Source organism: Amblyraja radiata, chromosome 9 (assembly GCF_010909765.2).
Source record: "Amblyraja radiata isolate CabotCenter1 chromosome 9, sAmbRad1.1.pri, whole genome shotgun sequence".
In the NCBI taxonomy this organism is placed as follows: domain Eukaryota; kingdom Metazoa; phylum Chordata; class Chondrichthyes; order Rajiformes; family Rajidae; genus Amblyraja; species Amblyraja radiata.
The window spans coordinates 70119158-70145821 of record NC_045964.1 but is presented as its reverse complement, the minus strand read 5'-3'; the positions used below and the strand labels follow the sequence as shown (position 1 = coordinate 70145821).

The 26664-nt window shown below is 44.2% G+C and overlaps 1 long non-coding RNA gene across 1 annotated transcript; it reads left to right on the top strand.

The window, feature by feature from the left end:
• Positions 1 to 11536: 11536 nt before the first annotated feature.
• Positions 11537 to 26365, top strand: LOC116976609. The gene is made up of 3 exons (XR_004412999.1): positions 11537 to 11548; positions 15673 to 15679; positions 26334 to 26365. It is a non-coding gene; the product is annotated as an uncharacterized LOC116976609 (long non-coding RNA).
• Positions 26366 to 26664: the final 299 nt, after the last annotated feature.

Sequence of the window (26664 nt, the reverse complement as noted above, 5' to 3'; positions counted from 1 at the left end):
CTGTTTTTTAAAACCAGATCTGAAATTCATGTTATTGTCATTTTGAACAAAAACACAAGAGTAAAATTACCAACATGTAACTGGTCCACAATCCCTTGTTTCAGTAAACCCAGACCCACCTGCCTCCATGGCTACCGGTGGTCTTGTGGTAAGCCCAAAGGCCCCTGATGCGGGTTCCTTTTCTCTCCTTGATTGGGAGTTGGACTGGTAGGGAGTGTGGATTCCATGTTTCTCCTGACCTCTGCTTGGGTCTTGGTCTGAAAACCTCATCATACTGAGCCTGCCTTGTAGGACAATTCTGGCCATAATTCTGAGTCTGCCTTGAAAGACGACTCTGATCATATTTCCGTGCCCAGCTTTCAAGCTACCACCGGCTTCAGTGAACCGCTTACCACCTATGGAGGTGTGGGGTGTGTTGTCGCCTACTGATGAAGTTTTGCTTGTCGTTGGTACCTTGATTCGTCCGACAGATTTTGCTTCTTTCTTCTGGTCTTACCTGAGGAGAGGATTCGATGGCTGGTTTCTCCAAAGTCACCCTGATAGCGCTGTTCCCTTGCTGGCATTTGTGCGGATATTCTGCCAACTGCTGGCTCTTGAGGCCATTTGCATGTGCTTCAGTATGTTCATACTTTGATTGCAGAAGTATTTATTTTCTTTTGTGCTTATTATTCATTTAATGTGAAGCACTTTGGTGTCAATGTGAGTTAACTTAAACAGTGCTATATAAGTAAAAGTTACTTACTTACTTCCTTTCGTCTGCTTGTCCCTGGGAAGGTTCCCCCCCCCCCCCCCCCCCCCTGCTTTAATACTCTGATTCAGAGGGGTTTCTTCCATATGTGCTTCCTCCTCCAATGAGGAAGACATTGGACTGCCCCATGTGTGAGGCTCCCGGTACTGCCTGCTGCTGTAGGCCCCGGGCTGACACAGCTCTCTCCTTTAGAGCAGGTCATTGTTGGAGCAACTTCTCCAAAAAGTTGCTCCATGTGGGAGAGTCGTCCTCAGACGCTCTCCGTTCCCTTTTCCCCCCCGGACTCATCTGAGTCAACGGGTTTGTCAGACTTGCGGGTGGATTTACGTCCCGCCGGGCCCACCAACGGAGCTCCTCCTGCAACAAGTCTCCTGCCGGATCTGCTGCCGGCGCTATGTCGGGAATAAAACCGTCGCCCGCTACTGGGAATGCTGCGGTCTTCGGCAGCCGACTTCCCCGCGGACCGTCTCCTCGACATCTGGGCTCTGAAACTACAAAAAGCTTCAAGCCCGAAAGAACGCAGGTAAGTCGTTCAACTTTCCTTACCTGCCCATCCCGACGGACTGGGAGGACACAGTGCCTCTGCCAGTCCGTCGCGCACGTTGCGTTCAGATGTAATGACGCGCACGCAGGTGGACGGCCCTTCTTCACGTAGTCACGCACGTGACCGAAGTAAAATGGGCTATTAATGTTCAGAGTTTTGTTTGAGAAGTTTAATAGCCTGATGGCTGTGGGGAAGTAGCTATTCGTGAACCTGGACATTGCAGTCTTCAGGCTCCTGTACCTTCTACCTGAAGGTAGCGGGGAGATGAGTGTGTGGCCAGGATGGTGTGGGTCCTTTTTGAGGCAGCGACTGCGATAGATCCCCTCGATGGTAGGGAGGTCAGAGCCGATGATGGACTGGGCAGTGTTTACTACTTTTTGTAGTCTTTTCCGCTCCTGGGCACTCAGGTTGCCGTACCAAGCCACGATGCAACCAGTCAGCATGCTCTCGACTGTGCACCTGTAGAAGTTAGAGAGAGTCCTCCTTGACAAACCGACTCTCCGTAATCTTCTCAGGAAGTAGAGGCGCTGATGTGCTTTCTTTATAATTGCATCAGTGTTCTCGGACCAGGAGAGATCTTCAGATATGTGCACGCCCAGGAATTTGAAGCTCTTGACCCTTTCACCATCGACCCGTTGATATAAACGGGACTGTGGTCCCCATCCTACCCCTTCCAAAGTCCACAATCAGTTCCTTTGTTTTGCTGGTGTTGAGGGCCAGGTTATTGTGCTGGCACCATTTGGTCAGTCAGTCAATCTCTCTTCTGTACTCTGACTCGTGTACGTCCCACAACTGTGGTGGCGTCAGCGAACTTGTTGATGGAGTTTGCACTATGATCGGCTACGCAGTCATGACTATAGAGTGAGTACAGCAGGGGGCTGAGCATGCAGCCTTGAGGTGCTCCCGTGCTGATTGTTATCGAGGTTGACACCTTTCCACCAATACGAACAGTCTGTGGTCTGTGAACGAGGAAGTCTAGGATCCAATTGCAGAGGGATGCACAGAGACCCAGTTCTGCGCGTTTGGTAGCCAGCTTGGAGGGGATGATTGTGTTAAATGCCGAGCTGTAATCAATGAATCAATCACCTGACATATGAGTTTTTGTTGTCCAAGTTGGTCCAGAGCGCAGTGGAGAGCCAGCAAGATCAATCGCATCTGTGTGACGGTTGGCGAACTGCGGTGGGATTATCCTGAAGAAACAGTGTGAATACCACGCCATCAGGGGTCTGTTTTAGTTTAGTTTAGTTTAGTTCTGAGATACAGTGCAGAAACTGGCCCTTTGGCCCACCGAGTCAGCGCTGACCGCAGATCCCCACACACCAACGCCATCCTACACACACTAGGGACAATTTACAATTATACCAAGCCAATTAGTTTGACGTCAGTGGAGGGCAAATTAATGGAAAAGATACTTAGAGATAATATATATAAGCATCTGGATAAACAGGGTCTGATTAGGAGGCATGCCACAATGGCCGCCGTGTCCTGGTGAATGTGGAGAAAGGGACTAGGAGTTGGCGGTTGACATAAACTGGTTTGTGACTGGATCAAATGGCAACTCAGGTAGGATTAGAGGATGACGAAGATCAAGATGATAGGGTTTTTGGTGACTGGACGTCAGTGACTAGCCAGAGATCAGGGAGGAATCAAGGAGAAGGAGGAGTCAGGCAAAAACGAGATCAGCCAAAGCAGCAAAAGGAGTTTTGAAGGGAACAGTTCAGAAGAGGATAGGAGAACGGTTCGGAAAAAAGGTTGAAAGGAAGGAGGTTAAAATAATACTGAAATTCAGAAAGGAAGATGAGCATGTCAATTTAAGTCCGATAGCTTTATCCAGGGAGCTAAAGAAGAAGGTAGGAGAGGTGGAAACAGCTAAGATGTTGAGAGACGGGAACTTGTTAATAATATGTAAAACGGAGGAGCAGAAAAATAAGACTCTGAAGATTGAAATTTTTTGCAAGAAGATGGTCAGTGAAAGAAAGACTCTGGGTGAGATTAGAGTGACAAGGGGAGTAATAACAGGTATTCCTGTAGATGAAGACCTGGAGAAACTCAAACGGAGTATTTTTGGTGGCCAGGTGAGTGTAGCTAAGAGATTGTTAAGGACAGTGGAGGGTAAGAGGGTAGAGAGCTTGTCTGTGCTTCTGGAGTTTCAGCAGTCTGAGCTACCAGAAAAAGTGAGAATCGGATGCATGATCTTTCCAGTGAGGCCTTATATCCCTCCACCGCTCCGATGTTATAAATGCCAGAGGTATGGACATATAGCAGCGGTGTGTAATGGGAAGCAGAGGTGTCCCAAGTGTGGAGGAGAGCATAGATTTGAAGAGTGCAGAGAAAATATGCCGGATAAATGCTGCAATTGCGGAGGACCGCACAGGGTAACGTATGGGGGGATGTGAAGTCAGGAAGAGGGCTGTGGAGATTCAGCAAGTGAAAACAGTAAGTAACATAAGCTACTCAGAGGCAGTGAAGAAGGTGCAAGGACAAAGGGGAAGAGTGGATATTAATGGGAGAGAGAATCATCCGTTTTTGAGATCAGAGGAAAGTCAAGCAGTCAAAACTCACACAGAACTGACAGCTGATAAGCTTATTGTTTTCATTGCATATGTAATCAACTGTACTGATCAGGTTAAACACAAAACAGAAAAAATCATTGTTAAGGGAGCAGAGATGTTTTTGGGTTTAAAAGAAGTATCATGGGAGAGTATCAATAAAAAGCTTGAAGCAGATGGAAGGCAGGAAGGTTCTGGTGATAGGTCAAATTGATTATATTACAATGGAACGCAAGGAGCATAATAGCAAATGGACAAGAGTTTAAAGGATTCATTAAAGAGTTAAAGAAGAAACCAGAAGTCATATGTATTCAAGAAACCTGGCTTAAGCCTTCATTAGACTTTGTCATCAAAGGTTATGATAGTATCCGTAGAGATAGGGGGGAGGGGAGTGGAGGGGGGTGTGTAATATTTATAAAGCAAGGAATACAGTATAGATTGTTGGTGAAAGGAACAGAATTAGAATATTTAGTGGTTGAAATTTGGACAAGAGAAGGTAAGGTTAAAATTGTTAATTTTTATAATCCGTGTAAAAGGCTTTCAATGGAGTTGATGGATTAACTTGCTGGGTGTTTAGGGGGGAACGTTATATGTTGTGGAGATTTTAATGCTCATAGCACGTTGTGGAATGATTCTAATGATGAAAATGGGATGGTGATTGAGGATTTAATGGAGAATAAAAACCTTGTGTGTCTTAAGGATGGAAGTGGGACACGAATCAAAATCAGAACAGGATCAGTCTTCACTAAGGAAGACATAAATAATCTGCCGGAAATAGCAGGGGACCGCGGGTCAAAGGAGTTGGAGGAATTGAGTGAAATCCAGGTTAGTCGGGAAGTGGTGTTGGGTAAATTGAATGGATTAAAGGCCGATAAATCCCCAGGGCCAGATAGGCTGCATCCCAGAGTACTTAAGGAAGTAGCTCCAGAAATAGTGGATGCATTAGTAATAATCTTTCAAAACTCTTTAGATTCTGGAGTAGTTCCTGAGGATTGGCGGGTAGCAACTGTAACCCACTTTTTAAGAAGGGAGGAGAGAAGGAAAACAGGGAATTACAGACCAGTTAGTCTAACATCGGTAGTGGGGAAACTGCTAGAGTCAGTTATTAAAGATGGGATAGCAGCACATTTGGAAAGTGGTGAAATCATTGGACAAAGTCAGCATGGATTTACTGAAAGGTAAATCATGTCTGACGAATCTTATAGAATTTTTCGAGGATGTAATTAGTAGCGTGGATAGGTGAGAACCAGTGGATGTGGTGTATCTAGACTTCCAGAAGGCTTTCGACAAGGTCCCACATAAGAGATTAGTATACAAACTTAAAGCACACGGCATTGGGGGTTCAGTATTGATGTGGATAGAGAACTGGCTGGCAAACAGGAAGCAAAGAGTAGGAGTAAACGGGTTCCTTTTCACAATGGCAGGCAGTGACTAGTGGGGTACCGCAAGGCTCAGTGCTGGGACCCCAGCTATTTACAATATATATTAATGATCTGGATGAGGGAATTGAAGGCAATATCTCCAAGTTTGCGGATGACACTAAGCTGGGGGGGCAGTGTTAGCTGTGAGGAGGATGCTAGGAGACTGCAAGGTGACTTGGATAGGCTGGGTGAGTGGGCAAATGTTTGGCAGATGCAGTATAATGTGGATAAATGTGAGGTTATCCATTTTGGTGGCAAAAACAGGAAAGCAGACTATTATCTAAATGGTGGCCGATTAGGAAAAGGGGAGATGCAGCGAGACCTGGGTGTCATGGTACACCAGTCATTGAAAGTAGGCATGCAGGTGCAGCAGGCAGTGAAGAAAGCGAATGGTATGTTAGCTTTCATAGCAAAAGGATTTGAGTATAGGAGCAGGGAGGTTCTACTGCAGTTGTACAGGGTCTTGGTGAGACCACACCTGGAGTATTGCGTACAGTTTTGGTCTCCAAATCTGAGGAAGGACATTATTGCCATAGAGGGAGTGCAGAGAAGGTTCACCAGACTGATTCCTGGGATGTCAGGACTGTCTTATGAAGAAAGACTGGATAGACTTGGTTTATACTCTCTAGAATTTAGGAGATTGAGAGGGGATCTTATAGAAACTTACAAAATTCTTAAGGGGTTGTACAGGCTAGATGCAGGAAGATTGTTCCCGATGTTGGGGAAGTCCAGGACAAGGGGTCACAGCTTAAGGATAAGGGGGAAATCCTTTAAAACCGAGATGAGAAAAACTTTTTTCACACAGAGAGTGGTGAATCTCTGGAACTCTCTGCCACAGAGGGTAGTTGAGGCCAGTTCATTGGCTATATTAAAGAGGGAGTTAGATGTGGCCCTTGTGGCTAAGGGGATCAGAGGGTATGGAGAGAAGGCAGGTACGGGATACTGAGTTGGATAATCAGCCATGATCATATTGAATGGCGGTGCAGGCTCGAAGGGCCGAATGGCCTACTCCTGCACCTAATTTCTATGTTTCTATGTTTCTATCTCAGTAAAACATCCAAGGATTTTTTGTTGGAATTTTATAATAAAGTGTGGGTGGGTGGGAAATTACCGCAAAACTGGAAGGAGGCAGGAATAATCCCAATAGGAAAGCCAGGTAAAGATCTGACAAACCCAGGGAATTATAGGCCTATTGCGTTAACATCCAACATATGTAAAGTAATGGAAAAAATGGTAAATGAAAGGTTAACATATTATGTATAAAATAAAGGATATTTATCCAATTACCAGAGTGGTTTTAGGAAGGGGAGAAACACCATGGATCCAGCTATATGTTTAGAACATGAAATTAGGAGAGCACAAATTAACAGAGAAAGTGTAGTAGCTGTATTTTTTGATATTGAGAAAGCATATGATATGATGTGGAGAGAAGGGTTATTAGTGAAACTAGGTAAATTGGGGATTAAAGGTCGTATATTTAAATGGATTAAGGATTTTTTATTTGGGAGGTCAATACAAGTACGAGTTGGAAATCAATACTCAGGAACACTAGATATTGAAAGTGGAACACCTCAAGGGAGCATAATAAGTCCTTTACTATTTTTAGTAATGATAAATGATGTATATGAAGAAATTGTAAATGAAATGGGAGTTTCACTGTTTGCGGATGATGGGGCAATCTGGAAAAGGGGGAGAAATGTGAAGTTTATTGTGCAGAAACTACAGAGGGCTATAATAAAGGTACAAGAGTGGTCATATAAATGGGGATTCAAATTTTCTGTGGAAAAGACAAAGATAATGTTTTTTACTAGGAAGAAAATTGGTAGTGAGGTTAAACTAAAATGATATAACCAGGAATTGGAGAGAGTAAAATACTATACATTTTTAGGTTTATGGTTTGATGAGAGGATTACATGGATGGTTCATATTCAGAAAGTAGTGGACAAATGTAAGAAGATACTTAATGTAATGAGATGTTTAGTTGGATGTGATTGGGGGGCAGATAGAACAGCTTTGAAGGCTATATACACTGGGTTAATTAGATCTGTGTTAGATTATGGTTGTGTGGTGTATGGGTCCGCATCAAGTACTTCTCTTAAGAAAATAGACAACATTCAATATCAGGCATTGAGAATATGTACAGGTGCAATAAAAACAACTCCAACAGCAGCATTACAGGTTGAAATGGGGGAGACGCCTCTAGAGATGAGAAGGATACAGCTTTCATTGAATTACTGGATTAACCTACAGGACCACAGTTAAGAACATCCAGCACAAGTTACTGTCAAACCATGCTGGGAAAAGGAGAGAAGGGAAACAAAAAGTTTTGGATGGACAGTGACCCAGAGAGCATTACAAATCAGCATAGCACAATTAAATGTGGTTCCAACGGTTCCATTACCTTCAATTCCACCTTGGATACTTCCAGATGCAACAGTAGACTTTACAATATTATAACAGAAAAACAAGGATGAACAACATATGTATAATTCATTCATCATACAGGAATACATTGACAGATACTACAGCTTTGTCCAAATTTATACAGATGCATCAAAAGATTCAGTAGATAAAGTAGGAGTAGCATTTATTGTACCAGAATTTCACATCAAAGTAGGGAAGAGGATCAGTAATGAGGTCTCAGTATACACAGGTGAAATGATTGCAATATTGTTAGCGGTACAGTGGGTCGAGGATACTAGGCCTTGAAGGACAGTTATTTGTTCAGATTCAAGTTTAGCAATAAAGAGTTTACAGCACAGCCATTCAGACAGTAGACCAGACATTTTGGTTGAAATACAACAAACACTATTCAGAATTCAAATGATGGGGCTTACAGTCATATTTTTATGGGTACCAGCACACATTGGCATTAGAGGAAACGAAATGGCAGATAAGGTGGCAAAAGAGGTAACAAAAAGAAGTAAGATTGATTTAAGTATTAACATAGGTAAAACTGAAATCAAAGACATTATTAAGCAAAGACTGAAGGAAAGATGGCAAAGGCAATGGGAGGAAGAGCAGAAAGGATGGTGGTTCTACAGAGTCCAGAAGAAAGTGGGAGAAATGAGATGTGCAGGAAAAAACAGAAAAGAGGAGACAGTAATTTCAAGAATCAGATTTGGACACACTGGTCTGAACAGTACACTTTTTATAATAGGCAAGCATAATACAGGCAGATGTGAGTACTGTGGGCAAGAAGAGACAATAGAGCATGTCATTATACATTGTGAGAGGTATGAGGAAGAAAGAAGACAAATGAGTGAACGATTCAGAAAAGTAAAAGTACAATTTGATTTAATAGATATTTTACAAAATAATTCATATAAGTGCTATCAAATCCTATTGCTTTTTCTCAGGGTAACCAATTTGTTTGGAAAGATATAGGTTATTAGTATATAAGTTATAATGTTATTTGATCCACACTCCATACCAGTTGGTGGCGGTAATGCACTAAAAAGTTGTTTGCCAACCGCCAAAAAAAACTACATAGAAGAAGAAGAAGTAGATAGAAGGGTCTGATTAGGAACAATCAACATGGATTTGTGCCTGGAAGGTCATGTTTGACTAATCTTCTTGAATTTTTTGAAGAGGTTACTAGGGAAATTGATGAGGGTAAAGCAGTGGATGTTGTCTATATGGACTTTAGTAAGGCCTTTGACAAGGTTCCTCATGGAAGGTTGGTTAAGAAGGTTAAACTGTTGGGTATAAATGCAGGAATAGCAAGATGGATTCAACAGTGGCTGAATGGGAGACGCCAGAGAGTAATGGTGGATGGCTGTTTGTCGGGTTGGAGGCAGGTGACTAGTGGGTTGTCTCAGGGATCTGTGTTGGGTCCTTTGTTGTTTGTCATGTACATCAATGATCTGGATGAAGGTGTGGTAAATTGGATTAGTAAGTATGCAGATGATACCAAGATAGGGGGTGTTGTGGATAATGAAGAGGATTTCCAAAGTCTACATAGTGATTTAGGCCATTTGGAAGAATGGGCTGAAAGAAGGCAGATGGAGTTTAATGCTGATAAATGTGAGGTGCTACACCTTGGCAGGACAAATCAAAATAGGACGTACATGGTAAATGGTAGGGAATTGAAGAATGCAGTTGAACAGAGGGATCTGGGAATAACCGTGCATAGTTCCTTGAAGGTGGAATCTCATATAGATAGGGTGGTAAAGAAAGCTTTTGGTATGCTAGCCTTTATAAATCAGAGCATTGAGTATAGAAGCTGGGATGTAATGTTAAAATTGTACAAGGCATTGGTGAGACCAAATCTGGAGTATGGTGTACAATTTTGGTCGCCCAATTATAGGAAGGATGTCAACAAAATAGAGAGAGTACAGAGGAGATTTACTAGAATGTTGCCTGGGTTTCAACAACTAAGTTACAGAGAAAGGTTGAATAAGTTAGGTCTTTATTCTCTGGAGCGCAGAAGGTTAAGGGGGGACTTGATAGAGGTCTTTAAAATGATGAGAGGGATAGACAGAGTTGATGTGGACAAGCTTTTCCCTTTGAGAATAGGGAAGATTCAAACAAGAGGACATGACTTCAGAATTAAGGGACAGAAGTTTAGGGGTAACATGAGGGGGAACTTCTTTACTCAGAGAGTGGTAGCGGTGTGGAATGAGCTTCCAGTGGAAGTGGTGGAGGCAGGTTCGTTGGTATCATTTAAAAATAAATTGGATAGGCATATGGATGATAAGGGAATGGAGGGTTATGGTATGAGTGCAGGCAGGTGGGACAGGGAAAATAATTGTTCGGCACGGACTTGTAGGGCCGAGATGGCCTGTTTCCGTGCTGTAATTGTTATATGGTTATATGGTTATATGGTTAATTAACCCATGAACCTGTACGTCTTTAGAGTATGGGAGGAAACCGGAGCATCCAAGTAAAACCCACGCAGTCACGGGGAGAACGTTCAAATGCCGTACAGACAGCACCCGTAGTCAGGATCGAACCTGGATTTCGGGCGCTGTAAGACAGCAACTCTAATGCTGTGCCACCGTGCCGCCCTCTAAATAATCTTTACAATGTAATGAGTTTCAAGGCTTCATAGCTACAAATTATACATGGCAAACCTTTTGGGTGTGAGCTTTATCGGAGACCCAACACAAAGGAGGTTACATGTAAAGGAAGTATCAGCAAGTTATGATTTTAAAATAGGAAAAGCACGAGCAATGTGGTGGCTGGGAGGAGTGAAGGACAGAGTCACTGAAAAATCAGTCATGGATTCTGAAGGGGACGAGTAGTCAGTTCTGAAGGGACAGAGTAAAGATTTATTCAACAAAACTATCAACTCTGCTTCTGTCTCCACAGATGCTACTTGGCCTCTCAATACTTCCATAATTTCATGTTTTAATTTGGTTTACCAACATTTAAAATATTCTTGGATACATGAGAAAAGTTCTTGGATAGCACGCACCAAAAGCTGTTCACGTGACAATAAACTAGACTGATAAACCGAGTTGGAATTTGCATCGATGGGGAAAGAAGTACTATCACCCTACCCCCATCATCCCCTCCCTCTCCCCTCTTCAATGTGCCCCACCATCTCCTTCTTTAATCTATATTCCTTCCTCTAGCTTCACAATTTTCACTTCTTTAAAGCTTATCTCACACATTTTGTCTTTTCATCTCTGGCCTTTGCCCAGCTATTTATCTCTCAAACCCCCTCCCCCCCACCCCCCCCCCCCCTCCCGCCTCCCCCTGTATCCACCTATCACTCATCAGGCATTGTCCTGCCTCTCCTCTTTTCCAATTTTCCTCCGCCCCACGGCCCCACCACAATCAGTCTAAAGAATGTTCCCAAATCGTAATCCCACCTATCCATGTTCTCCAGAGCTGCTGCCTGTGACCAGCCGAGTTATGCCAGCACTTTGTGTCCTTTTTTGTGTGTAAATCATTGTCTGCTGTTCCCTGTTTCTTCAGATTCTGGAGGAACTTACAAGCAAGGCGTTTGAATTCAGTTCAAAGAGTAGTCAATGCGGACTTTGTGCCGGATAGAATCTGAACAGCGAATTTTAGAGAAGGCTGTGTTAGATCAAAGAGGTCAGTGTGATGTGCTTTGGATGAGTGTAGATGTCAATGCTTGTTTGGGGGTAGGTACTGCTATAGCAATGATTGATTTGCTGCAAATGAAACAAAACCCATCTTTGTGATGGATAGCAAATGGAGATTGAAGCTCTATTCAGGTTAGGATGGAAGGCTGAGGTGCATACTGTCGTTGTGTCCTTGGGCAAGACACTTCACCCACCTTTGCCTGTGTGTGAATGTGTGTGAGTGATTGGTGGTGGTCGGAGGGGCCGTAGGCGCAGATTGGCAGCCACGCTTCCGTCAGTCTGCCCCAGGGCAGCTGTGGCTACAGAAGTAGCTTACCACCACCGAGTGTGACTGAGGAGTGAATGAATAATGCGATGTAAAGCGCCTTGAGTATTAGAAAGGCGCTATATAAATCCCATCTATTATTATTATTATTATTCAGGGTAATTTTGATTTTCACCGCTTGGATGGTCAGCCCGCTGGAGTGAAGTGCTCCCTCATACAAGGCCCTCCCATATCCGTGATTGAAGCTGAACGTGGGAATGAGGTGCTTCAGGTGCGAGCCAAACGCTGCAATTATTTGGATCACTAGATCTTTACAACAGTAAAGTTAATGAGATGTGCTGGGAACAGGCCAAGACCACAAGGCAAATGTTACATTCAGTTCAATATTTCACAACTTCAACCATCACAATCTATAATGGTCATCTAGGGGTTCACGATTCAGCGCTGAGAACAACAAAGAAAAACATTGCAAAAGGGTATTGTAAGCATTGACAGATTGAAAATCAGAATCGTCCATCAAGATGGTGTGAATTCAAGTGGGAAATGTTCAGATCATCAAAAGTAAGGAAACAAAACATACTGGGATGCCAAAAAATACCCTATTGTGATCTCAAAGCTCTTTGCAGTCAAAGAAATGTCTGCAAAGTGTGGTCATTACTGCAACATACCAATCCGATAATGGCCAAATAGCCTATCAAAGGTTTAAGGATAAGGGGGAAATCTTTTAGGACCGAGGTGAGAAAAACATTTTTCACACAGAGAGTGATGAATCTCTGGAATTCTCTGCCACAGAAGGTAGTTGAGGCCAGTTCATTGGCTATATTTAAGAGGGAGTTAGATGTGGCCCTTGTGGCTAAAGGGATCAGGGGGTATGGAGAGAAGGCAGGTACAGGATACTGAGTTGGATGATCAGCCATGATCATATTGAATGGCGGTGCAGGCTCGAAGGGCCGAATGGCCTACTCCTACACCTATTTTCTATGTTTTTATGTAAAGTAATACTGAATGCATGTGTAGCAAGGAACTGCAGTTGCTGGTTTACGCCGAAGATAGTCACAAAATGGTGGAGTAACTCAATGGCCCAGGCAGCATCTCTGGAGAACAGGATGACAGTTCAGGTTGAGACCCCACTTCAGACTGAGTGTCAGGGGAGAGGGAAAATCCCTTGATTCTCAGTCTGAACAAGGGTCTTGACCCAAAATATCACCTATTCCCTTTCTCCAGAGATGCTACCTGACCTGTTATGTCACTCCAGAATTTTGTGTCTATTACTAAATTCATGTTAAATAATGGTGATGACTAGAAGGCAGTAAATTCTAATGATTATTTGGAACTTTTATGAAAGCAGATGCAATATTAATTTCACATCCCAGCCTTAAAACAGTACCTCTAACAGTGCAGCCCTCCCTCTGCACCAAACCACATTTTCCTAATCTAGTTTCTGGAGCTACACTTCAATCCACTAACTTCTGACTTGGAGGATAGGTTGCTGCCAATCTGAGCCATGACTAAAAACATAGCTATTCTGTCCTGCAACAAACTGTTCCATAAGCTAAACTTCGTAATTTGGGTGAACAAAATGCTTTGTCTCCTGGAAGAGACAAAGGGATGATTAGTCCCAACTTCAGCCATGCCAAATTCCAAACTTCTTGATTAGTAAGGGTGTCAAAGTTTACGTGGAGAAAGCAGTAGAATGGGGTTGAGAGGAAAGAATAGATCAGCCATGATTGAATGTTGGAGTAAACTGGATGGGCCAAATGGACTAATTGTGCTCCAATGTCTTATGGTCTTTGTGAGGCGTGTCCACTGAGCTGCATTTACAGCTTTTGTTTACCTCTGACTTTAGTTTAGACACAAGGAACTACAGAAGCTGGTTTACCAAAAAGGACAGAAAGTGCTGGAGTAACTCAGCAAGGGCCAGGCAGCAACTCTGGAAAACATGGAAAGGTGATGTTTTAGGTTGGTGCCTGTCACGATAAGGATAAGAAGGGTACCGACCAGAAACGTCGCCTGTCCGAACCCTCCAGAGATGCTGCCAGACCCACTGAGTTACTCCAGGACTTTGCGCTTTTTGTTCCATCGGAAGCTGGCTGGGAATTCCTTCAGGATTCCATAGGATATGAAGATAATCTTGCCCATCCTCATTCATTGGTACTTCCTTGATCTGTGCCCGTGCTGATATTCTGCTTTTTTATATTATTTGAGTTATTTCAGATGATTCAGATTCAACTTTATTGTTATTGTGCAGAGTACAGTACAGAGACAACGAACATGCAGTTAGCATCTCCCTAGAAGAGCGACATAAATATCAGCAATAAATAAATCTATTTACGTGCAAACAGTATTTTTTCCTGGTGGGAGGAATGTCCGGGGTGGGATGATTGGCAATCACCGAGGGACAGTGTTGAGTAGTGTAACAGCCGCAGGGAAGAAGCTGTTCCTGGACCTGCTGGTCCGGCAACGGAGAGACCTGTAGCGCCTCCCGGATGGTAGGAGGGTAAACAGTCCGTGGTTGGGGTGAGAGCAGTCCTTGGCGATGCTGAGCGCCCTTCGCAGACAACGCTTGCTTTGGACAGACTCAATGGAGGGGAGCGAGGAACCGGTGATGCGTTGGGCAATTTTCACCACCCTCTGCAGTGATTTCCGGTCGGAGACAGAGCAGTTGCCATACCATGCTGTGATACAGTTGGTAAGGATGCTCTCGATGGTGCAGCGGTAGAAGTTCACCGGAATCTGAGGAGACAGATGGACCTTCTTCAGTCTCCTCAGGAAGAAGAGACGCATCTTCTCATTCTCATTTCTCTCATTCCCCTTGACGTTGATCTCCAAGTCTCTTGTCTGCCAATCTCTCATCGTTCAACTTACAGTTACTTGTGTACAACCAAACAGTAGTCACTTTGAATAAAATAAGGTAACATTTTGCATAACCTTTTCACTCTACCATTTTCTACACATAAATCTGCCTCCTGCAACATGATAATTGAATGGTAACTAATGCACTCCTGCATTCATTACCCCTCAACATTGATCATTTATGCTCCACTATAATGATGGTGCCAGCTCCCAAGCTTTTATGGTCAATTAGCACCTCAGGATAATGTCCAAGCGAAATGATGTTATTGTCTTGATAATTATATTTACACAATATAGCCGAGCAAACAGCTTGGGCTGACATAACTGGGCTGACACTGACAATTCTATGAAATAGTGCTCTCTTCAATTTAGTTTCGTTTAGAGATACAGTGAGTCCATGTGGACCAGCAATCCCCGTACACTAACACTGTCCTACACACTAGGGACAATTTACATTTTTTACCAAAGACAATTAACTTTCAAACCTGCATGTCTTTGGATTGCGGATGGAAACCGTAGCACTTGGGGAACACCTATGGGAACATAGAAACATAGAAAATAGGTGCAGGAGTAGGCCATTCGGCCCTTCGAGCCTGCACCGCCATTCAATATGATCATGGCTGATCATCCAACTCAGTATCCTGTACCTGCCTTCTCTCCATACCCCCTGATCCCTTTAGCCACAAGGGCCACATCTAACTCCCTCTTAAATATAGCCAATGAACTGGCCACAACTACCTTCTGTGGCAGAGAGTTCCAGAGATTTACTACTCTTTGTGTGAAAAATGTTTTTCTCATCTCGGTCCTAAAGGATTTCCCCTTTATCCTTAAACTGTGACCCGTTGTCCTGGACTTCCCCAACATCGGGAACAATCTTCCTGCATCTAGCCTGTCCAACCCCTTAAGAATTTTGTAAGTTTCTATAAGATCCCCCCTCAATCTTCTAAATTCTAGCAAGTACAAGCCGAGTCTATCCAGTCTTTCTTCATATGAAAGTCCTGACATCCCAGGAATCAGTCTGGTGAACCTCTGTACTCCCTCTATGGCAAGAATGTCTTTCCTCAGATTTGGAGACCAAAACTGTACGCAATACTCCAGGTAGACAGGAAGCCAGGAACACAGGAAGAATGTACAAACTCTATAGAGGCAGCACCCGTAGTCAGGATTGAACCCGGGTCTCTGGCACTGTAAGGCAGCAACTCAACCGCTGTGCCACCTTGCTGCCCTTTCTCTGAGGAAACAGGTTGATGGATGGAAGGTTGGTTCCAATGGTCTTTGTCACTGCTGTGGGTTAGTTCAGAGTTTAGTGACACAGCATGGAAATAGGCCCTTCGACCCACTGAGTCCATGCTGGCCACTGATCACCCGTTCCCTCTAGTTCTGTGCCACCCTACTTTCTCATTCATTCTACACACTAGGGCCAATGTACAGTGGCCAATTAACCTACAAACCCGCACGTCTTTAGGATGTGGAAGTAAACTGAAGTACCCGAGGGCAGAATCGAACCAGGGTCCCTGGTGTTGTGAGGCAGCAGCTCTTCCAGCTGTGCCACAGTACTGCCCTCTGCATAAAGTATGCCTTTAATACGCCTTAACTGCTAACCAACCAATTAGGACTGTGTAAATGCACATAAATAATCACAACAACACAGATTTTTGATACGTCCTTGTGATATACGAGCCATTCGGCCCATTAAGTCTATGCCAGCTTGCAGAGCAATCCTATCATTCTCTTTCCCCACTTACTTCCCTCTAATCTATACTCACTTACATCAACTGATTCTCCTTCATTCTCCCACTGTACACCAACACTGGGGAGAAACTAAGTAGATTATATGTGCTAAGATGTACTAGAAATATGCATCCATAATCGTGTCTTCACAATGACTACCTTACTTTGAAACACTTCACATGGCCACCGTGAAACAACTTGTGTTCCTCCCATAACTGCAGCAGAGGTTCCAAAGAAATCTCAGTTACACACATAACCGGGCCCTTTTGCCAAAGTTAGATCAGTGGCAGCACAGAAGTGCGGAGAAGTTTTCCATCGAGCAGCTTCGCTGCATTTTATGTAGACAAGCGCCTTGAAAAAGTGGCCATTGAATTCAAAGCAAGTTACCAAGCAAACAGTTTCTCGCCAACAGCAGCAAAAACAGCAAGACCTGCAGTGCTTCACAGAGGCACACCGAAAAAGAAAATACAATCCTGCATGTTGCTTGGATTTGTATTAAATGGCTTGGTCGACCACTTGGAAACTGATCGAGATGCAGACAAAATGATCAAGCGTTATGATAAATAATCAGGGATTTGACTGTTGCAAATGAGGCCAATGTTTAGTTTCCACAGGAAAAACTAAAGACTTCAATTCAGTTCCCAATCTGGGTGATTGGTTTTCATGTTAGAAAAAATAAAAATGATATGCCTTTAATGTTCTAACCGCTACATGTGATTGCCATTATAACTGTTTCATTGAACATTTCATAGTTTAATATTGTTTTGCTTTCACTTTGTGGCTCGGGTTTGTGGCACATAGAACACAGAAGAGTACAGCACAAGAACAGATGGGCCAAACCTGTGCCAAACCTAATGCCAAGACCAACTCTTATCAGCCTGCACATAATTAGAGTCATAGAGTCACAGTGTGGAAACAGGGCCTTCGGCCCAACTCGCCCACACCGGCCAATAATGTCCCAGCTACCCTAGTACCACTTGCCTGCGCTTGGTCCATATCCCTCCAAACCTGTCCTATCCATGTACCTGTCCAACTGTTTCTTAAATGATGGGATAGTCCCAGCCTCAACTACCTCCTCTGTCAGCTTGTTCCATACACCCACCACCCTTTGTGTGAAAAAGTTACCCCTCGGATACCTATTAAATCTTTTCCCCTTCACCTTGAACCTATTTGTCTGGTCCTCAATTTCCCTACTCTGGGTAAAAGACTCCGTGCATCTATCCGATCTATTCCTCTCATGATTTTGTATAACTCTACAAGAACTTCCCTCATCCTCCAAGCTCCTTGGAATAGAGACCTAGCCTACTCAACCTCTAGTCCTGGCAACATCCATTCTGAACCCTTTCAAGCTTGACAATATCTTTCCTATAACATGGTGCCCAGAACTGAACACAATATTCTAAATGAGGTCTCACCAACGTCTTATTCAACTGCAACATGACCTCCCAATGTATATACTCAATAATCTGACTGATGAAGGCCAAAGTGCCAAAAACCTTTTTGACCACCTTATCTACCTGCGACTCGACCTACAAGGAACCATGTACTTGTACTCCTAGATCCCTCTGCTCTACAACAGTACCCAGAGGCCTTTATCCCGTTATTCTTTGCATGTCTATTCCCCTATCCAGAAGTCTCTTAAATGCCACTATGATATCCTCTTCAACCACCATCAGCACATTCCACGCACTTACAAACCATGTGTAAAAAAACTAGCCCACTTACATCTCTTTTAAACATTGCCTTCCTCACCTTAATGCCCTCTAGTATTTGATTTTCCAGCCTGGGAAAAAGGTTCTGACGTTCTACCCTATCTGTGCCTCATATAATCTTATATACTTCGATTAGGTCTCCCCGCAACCTCCAGCGTTCCAGAGAAAACAATCCAAGAAGAAGGGTCTGAAGAAGGGTCTCGACCCGAAACATCATCCATTCATTCTCTCCAGAGATGATGCCTGTCCCGCTGAGTTACTCCAGCTTTTTGTGTCTATCTTCAATCCAAATTTGTCCCTCCGGTCCCTGTAGCTAATATCCCCTAACCCGGGCATTATTTTGGTAAACCTACTCTGCACCTTGTCCAAAGCCGCCACGTCCTTCCTGATTAGGGACAACCAGAATTGTACGCAATTGTATCCTAACCAAAGTCCTACAAAGCTGCATCAAGACTTCCTGTTATATTCATTGCCCTGACCTATGAAAGCAGGCATGCCATGTGCCTTCTTTATCATTCGATCTACTTGTGCTGCCACTTTCAGAGAGTTATATCCTTGGACCCTAAGATCTCTCTGTGCATCAATGCTGTTAGGGGCCATGACATTAATTGTATACTTTCCCCATACATTTGACCTCCCAAGGTGGAACACCTTATACTTGGCTCAAATTGAACTCCATGTGTAATTTCTGTGACTGACCAACATCCTGCTGTATACTTTGATCACCCTCGTCACAGACCATGACCCCAGCAATCTTATATATATCTATCACAAACAGCAGTGGTGACAGCACAGATACCTGCAGAACTCCACTGCTCATACACCTTCAGCCTGAATATTATTCTTCCACCACATGTTCTTGTAGAGTTATACAAAATCATGAGAGGAATAGACCAAGTCACTGTAAAATCCGTGCATCCTTATCTTCTGGATCAGCCCACCATGGCGTACCGTATCAAATGCCTTACTAAAATCCACATAGACACAATCCACTGCCCTACCCTCATTGATCAGCTTTTGCCAGACAGGCTCTGGCCGAACCTGACCTTGCCGAATGCATGGCCCATCTACACTAGTCCTACCTGCCTGCATTTGGTCCATATCCCTCTAAACCTGTCCATATACCTGTCTAAAGGTTTCTTAAACATTGCAATACAACCTGCCTCAACTATCTCCTCCAGCAGCTCGTTTCATACACCCACCATTTTTTGTCTGAAAAAGGTACTCCTTGGGTTCCTATTAAATCTTCCACCCCCCACCCAATGTGACCATTTTGGGGTGAACTTGCGCCTGCCATGAAATGATACTGTTCCTAGTCCACACTATCCAAGACCAATTTTCCTCCGGGGATGAATAAAGTAACATCGCAATTGCATCGTATCCTATTGTATTGTATCATCACCGTATCGTATCGTACTTTACGACATGTTTTCTGGCCCTTTTTTGGCATAAATTGGAGCACCCAGTTTCGGGCTGGGTGGATTCACGCAAAAATACACGGAACATGACTCCAATAAACTGTGCTTACTCCCTTTCCTGATGGTCATCCATCCACTCTCTGCTCCTACCCTAGGAGTGATCACCTCACTGTAACTCCTATCTATGATCTCCTCAGTCTCCCAAATGATCTTGAGTTTGTCCAGTTACTGCTCACGTTCCTAATGGATTGTGTGAGGAGTTGCAGCTGAATGCACCTCCCACAGGTGTACTCCATGGCTCATTGCATTCTTGTTTTAAGGTCATATGTAATAGGTGCAGAATTAAGTCATTGGCCCATCAAGTCTACTCCGCCATTGAATCATGGGTGATCTATCTCCCTCTCCTAACCCCAGTCTCCTGCCTTCTCCCCATAACCCCGGACACTGGTACTAATCAAGTATATATCTCCGCCTTAGAAATATCCATTGATGGCCTCCATAGCCTTCTGTGGCAAAGAACTCCACAAATTCACCACCTTCTGTCTAAAGAAATTCCTTCTGATCACCTTTCCAAAGGAACGTCCTTTAATTCCGAGGCTATGTCCTCTTATCCTAGACTCTCCCACCAGTGGAAACATCCTCTCCACATCCACTCTATCCAAGCCTTTCACTATTTGATGGGATGGATATTGATTCGGATATTGGGACACCACATGGCAGCTTTTAACTTATTTTAGTTTAGTTTAATTTAGGTTAGAGATACAGCGCGGAACAGGCCCTTCGGCCCATCAGGTCTGATCCGACCAGCTATCTCCACACATTAATGCTATTCTACACACACTCGGGACAATTTACAATTATATCAAACCAATTAACCTACAAACCTGTACGTCTTTTTTTTTTAAATTAAAAAAAAAAAAAAATTTATTCAATTATTAAAAAATAATATTACACTACAATAAAACAAGCCAGAACCCACCACCATAATACAATACAAACATGTAATAAACTACTATACAACTATGATACAATCCTTATTGAGGATACATTCAACACCCTGCAGAGCCCAGCGGTCCCGGAACTCCCTCAGGGTGCCCGCAGACAGGGCGTATTCCCTTTCTAATCCCACCCGGGCACGGACGTAACCCCGGAACCTGTACGTCTTTGGAGTGTGGGAGGAAACCGAAGCTCCCGGAAAAGATCCATATGGGTCACGGGTCTCTGGTGCTGTAAAGTAGCAACTCTACCGCTGTGTCACTGTGCCGCCGTTCAAAAACTGAAGAAGACTCCAAAGTGCTCAAGCTGGCAAATGCCAGGTTCGGACAGCCGACAGCCATGAGTGACCAGCGGCTCCAGGACCGCAGGCTGTGAGGAACTATGAAGGTTCTGGCAGCCGACAGTCGACAGCCGGGGATGACCGGCGCAGGCTGAGCCCAGCACCGCGAGCTGTATACCCGGAAACAGCGCAGCGGGCTGCAGGCAAGCAGAACAGGAGTCGGTCCGGCCGATAGACTCAGGGAGTCCGGCCACGAGGACGCAGTGCCCAAGGGCAGTGGAAGTGACCGTTGGAGTGGCTACTAAGGTCCACTTACCGACTCCAAGCTGAACCCAGCGCAGCAGGCTGGATGCAAAGCCCAGCAGGATTCAGCCTGGCCGATCATACTCATCTGAGTCCGGCCCGAAGGGGCACGCTGCCCGAGCGCAGCAGAGGTCCACCCGTGACTTGCTCCGGGAGATGGAGCAAGCTCATTATGGGAGTCTTCGCACTCCCACAACAGCACCTTATCGAGGGCTGTAAAACAATGCATCTCCCTCGACAGAGGAGAACATTGTGGACCAGGGCTGGGCTGGTCCTGAAGAAGGGGACGTGGCTGAAGAAAACGGCAGTGTGCAGGGGGTGCAGAATCCTAAGGAGCTACTAGGAGTGATCACCAAAGTTACGGATCAACGAAAAGTACCATTGCAGACCAAGCTGGCGGCCAGCATCGACTACCTGTACTTCCATCCTCTGGAGGAACAGGTAAAAAAATTACGAAGAAGTAAAGGTCTCCGGTGAACTTTACTTCGTTAAAAATGCCTGCAGCAAACAATGCGATCTGGAGGTACAGTGGGACTGTCACAAAAGCCCAGGAGGTCAAACTACAGAAGATTTTAAAACTTCTGACAGCAGGCATATCATTGGTTGCTCACCCAGACGATGGTACAGAAATGACAGCAGGATTGACATTGCTCCACAGTACCCACTATGGAATCAATTGCTTTAGTAAACCTGCACTAAACCCCAAATTTGCAAGGTTGTGCGAAACAGCTGCAACACAACCAGGGGGGAAACTTGTTTAAACAAGTAAAAAAAGCTCGATGAAGAGTTTAAAGCAGTCGGGCTCATAACAGCATCATCAGCAACGACAGCACCCCTCTGCATCCACCAGCAGTTATTAACACCAGGACGCTGGTGAAAGCATGAAGGCCGCCCAGCACCACGAAGGTCCTTTTTTAGGCCAAGGCCCAGAGCGACCCTCATGGAAAACGTGCCAACCCCGCACTCCGGTGCCTCTTCCGCGGAAGAGGCAGAAATTGAAGAAAGGGACATACCACCGGCAACCAGGGAGGTAGGTGGATCTGGTTCCTTCCAGAACACAAAGGTGTACGGCCTGTACTAACAGGGGGAATATTACACTTGTTTTGGGAGACTATGGAGGGATCATTGTCGATACCTAAAATTTAACTGGATGGGGCAACTATGGCAGAGTATAGTGTTGCCTAATGGGATAACTTCAGCCCCAAGACTGTTCACCAAGATATTAAAACTGGCCTTGGCAATATTAGAAACAAAAACATATTGTCATGGCATATCTTGATGATATATCAATAGTGGGTGAAACTCTGGGGTCATCTCCAACCAGATAAATCTAAGTTGACGGCATCCACAATTATGGACTTTCTGGGATTTACAATTAACGTTATCGATATGTCTGTAACATTGCCAAAGAGTAAAGCAGACTTGGTGGAAGCCTACAACAAAATTAATTATTACAAAATAAACCATCTATTAGACAGGAGACAAGGGTAATTGGAAAACTAGTAGCAGCATTTCCAGCTACTCAGTTTGGGCCTTGCGTCATTAAAGCTCAAAAAGGGCGAAAGTGCAAGAGCAAAAACACCTTGCAGGTCACTTTGGTCGACCTATGCAGTTACCAGCCAAAGCAATTCGGAGTTATAATGATGAAAGGGAATACTTGGCATAGTTCCAGCCCATCATTATTAGTAATCATCATTACTAAAAACACTGGGTATTTAGAGATGTTGGGTGCGTTTCATGGGCTAAAAGCCTACTGCTTACAATGCACCATCTGCATGTCCGCCTACAAATTGATAATATCACAGTGGTGGCATATATTAATCATATGGGAGAAATAAGATCGATATCATGTGTCAATCTGGCCAATATATTTGGCTATGGTGTGTTAACATACATATTTGGCTATCAGCAAACTTACCTACCAGGTAAGCTCAATACAATGGCACACACCAGGTCATGAAAATTCAATGACAGCACCGAATGGCTGTTGGACCACAAAAAAATTGCTGATATTACCAAAAGAGGGACACCAGATATCGATCCATTTGCATCTAGACCCAATCACCAGTTACCAACATATGCCGCTTATGAACCACACTTGGGGCAGCAGCAATGGACGTTACTCACTGATTGGGGAATAATTGTATACAATGTTTCCCTCCTGCCTCATCAGTCGGATCCTAAGCAAAAACACATATTGACTCAGCATCAGGTTTCTTGAAAGTACCTGATTGGCCTACACAGCCATGGATCCCTGTGGTCTCGGACATAGTCTCTGAACCATAGTCCACCATGCTAGATCCGGGCTAGCGGACAGGACCATGAACATGATCACGGTGGCCTATCAAGAATGAACAAGGACTGGTGTAGCGTATAATACAGCTACAATCACCAACGTCCTGGGAATTCCTGTCCAGCCTTCAAGTAGATGAAGGATTTAGCTGCAGCACTATAATTGCGCAGGAGAGCCCTGTCTGCTTGCTGGTGGCAGGCGCCACAACAACTCTCCATGGGATCTCACCCTCTAGTTGCCAAACTTATGAGGGTTATTTATAACACTAACCCTCCTAGAGTGAGGTACTCCCAGATCTGTGACGTCAGTGTTGTACTAACATTGCTAGGGGCACCAGCAATGTCCCTGTCCCTGGGGGAAAACTGACATTTAAAAACAGTATGCTGATAGTACTGGTCTCAGCTCTAAGGGTCCAGTTTCTACATAAACTGAGACTGGGATAAATGATGGCATCTCCAGAAAAGATAATTTTTGCATCTTGGAGCTTGTTAAGCAAGATAGACCAGGAACATCAGGACAAAAATTGGAATTCCAGGTATACCCATCTGACACCCGACTATGTGTAATGACACACCTTCTACTATACCTTAAGACTACTAAAACTTAAGAGGAAGTAAATTGGCACTGTGGGCAGCCATAAACAGCCTAATGGCCGGGTATCAGCACTAACCATCGCTAGATGGCTCAGACAGGTTTGGGAGCTGCTGCGGTGGATACTGACATCTTAAGTTTCTATCCACAAGGGCAACAGCAACACCGGCAGCTAGAGACAAGGAAGCGCCTATGGACCATATCCTGGCTACAGCAGGATGGTCAAGAGAAAGACCTTCCAATTCTTTATAATAAGTCAATAACCAAACCTGCAGTGTTGCAGAATCAAGTTTGAATTCTGTAATATATTTAGCCCTAGGGAGGATTATTTTGTTAAAATAAATTGTTATTGTCTGAATTGGATACATGTCTGAATACAATAACATACTTCCTCCCTTGAATGACTTTGGCAGTGAGTGAAGCATGGACTGTTCCACGGCTTGAAATCACAGAGCTTTAAAATCTTCACGTAGTCACTCACGTGACTCCGAAGTAAAATAGTAAGATTAAACGAGAACTTACCAGTTTGAAGTTTGATCTTTATTTTATGAGGAGTTACGATGAGGGATTACGTGCCCTCCGCAACCGCCCTCAATTATAAAGGTGGTATCCTAGTTCTTCTTATCTTTACTATGTTTATTTCAATTACTGTGTTCTGTGATTCCACACCGCTGCTTTGAAGAATGTCGCGCACGCGTGCTGGCGGGGTCTTCACGTAATCCCTCATCGTAACTCCTCATAAAATAGAGATCAAACTTGAAACTGGTAAGTTCTCGTTTAATCTTACTATTATCTTGCAGGTAGTGGAGATGTCTGGTGGGGGCTGCAAGTGACTCTAACATAGGGAGGTAGTCACAATGTGCTGGAATAACTCAACGGGTTAGGCAGCATCTCTGGGGAAAAGGAATAGGTGATGTTTCAGGTGGAAACATCTTCTTCAGACTCAGGGACACAGGGATTTGGTAACTGACCCACAGGAGGGACCCAAATGCAAGGACTCTCCTACATCCCGTTGTTTGCTCATGGGCTGCCATGTGTTTCATGTCTCGGTCTGCACAGCCAGGATGCCTTTAAGGAAAGACAACCTTCACTACATGTGGTGCAGCAAAGTGTTAGAAGCTGCCTTTCAATGATACTGCTCTCACTGGGGGCCTTGAGGGATCCCGAGTTAAAACATCTTTTGAAGCGGAGACTTGTTTTCAATCAGTTCTGCGCCATCTCTGCAGGCAGCAATGTTTTAACTTACCAAAGAGAAAAGATGTGATCCAATTTTTCGGCATTCATCTAAATGGCAGCTCCTTCAATAATGCAGCAGCGACCCTTTACCGCAGAACCGCACTGAAAATTTCAGCGAGGTTAACTATTCATGCCAGAGAGCTGAACCTTAAACTAAAACTGCTGATTCAAAGATAAAACCTGTCAACCAAATGTCTTGGTTAACAGTTGTGATTTATCAATTATGAACAGTGTATGTGCTGCCCCTCCCCCAAGGTCCATTAAACAATCTTAATGCATGATGGAGAACCGCGAGGCTGCAGATGTTGGAATGCTGAGTGAAATAAAACACACGGTTAGACACGCAACTGTCCATTTCCCTCCATAGACACTGCCTGACCAGCTAAGTTCCTCCAGCAGCGTAATAAAAATGAACTGCAGATGCTGGTTTATGCCAAGGATAGACACAAAATGCTGGAGTGGGTCAGGCAGCCTCTCTGGAGAAAATGGATAGGAGACCGTTCTTCAGCCATTTTCCCCCTCTGCCCAATCAGTCCGCAGGAGGGACTTAACCCAAAATGTCACCTGTCCATTTTATCCAGAGGTCCTTCTTGACCCAATGAGTTATTCCAGCATTTTGTGTCTACCTTTGATTTAAAAAAAAACAATAATAATAATAATAATAATAATAATAATAATAATAATAATAATAATAATAATAATAATAATAATAATAATAATAATAATATCTTTTATTGTCATTGCACATCAGTGCAACGAGATTTAGTATGCAGCTTCCAACCGATGTCAACCGATGCCTAACGTGACCATCCGAGGGAGACAGTCCAGGGGAGGTGGGGGGCACTCAGCAGGGCCGGTTCAGAGCCGTTATAGCTCTGGAAATGAAGCTGTTTCTGAGTCTGGAGGTTCGGGCGTAGAAGGCCTTGTAACGTCTGCCGGAGGGAAGTAGTTCGAACAGACCGTTACAAGGGTGTGAGGAGTCTTTATGGATGCTGACGGGGCCTTCCTGAGGCACCGTGTGTGGTAGATGCCCTCCAAGGCTGGTAGCTGTGTCCCAATAATCTTCTGCGCTCTGTGTACGACGCGCTGAAGAGCTCTCCTCTCCGCCTCCGTGCAGCTGTGATATCACACAGAAATGCTGCAGTTCATTTTTATTAACCTGCTGGAGGAACTCAGCTGATCAGGCAGCTTCTATGGAGGGAAGTGGACAGTTAATGTTTCGGGTCAGGACCCTTCTTCAGATTGACGGAACAATTAATTAATGGGGGGGAAAAGCTGGTAGAAAGAAGTGAGAGGAAGGGGTGGAACAAGAGCTAGCAAGTAATGGGCATTTCCAGGTGAGGAGGGATTGCTTGGCAGATGAGTCAGGTCGGATAAGGAGGGAGGGGCGGGTATAGTAACCAATGCTGGAGGTGATGAGTGGGAAGGACAAAAGGGTGCAAACGGTGGAATCTGATAAGAAATTAAGATGTGGAGTAAAATGTAGAACAAGAGGAAGGTATTTTGGGTAGAAGGGACAAGAGGTGAGAAAAGTGGGGAACCCAGATTCGGTAGGGGATGGGAATATATTATAGTCAGGCTAAGTCTGAATATAGGACAAAACAAAAATCAGTTCAAGGAATGGGTTTGCCTGTATGTTTAGAAGACCCCCAAGTTGGCACTTTACCA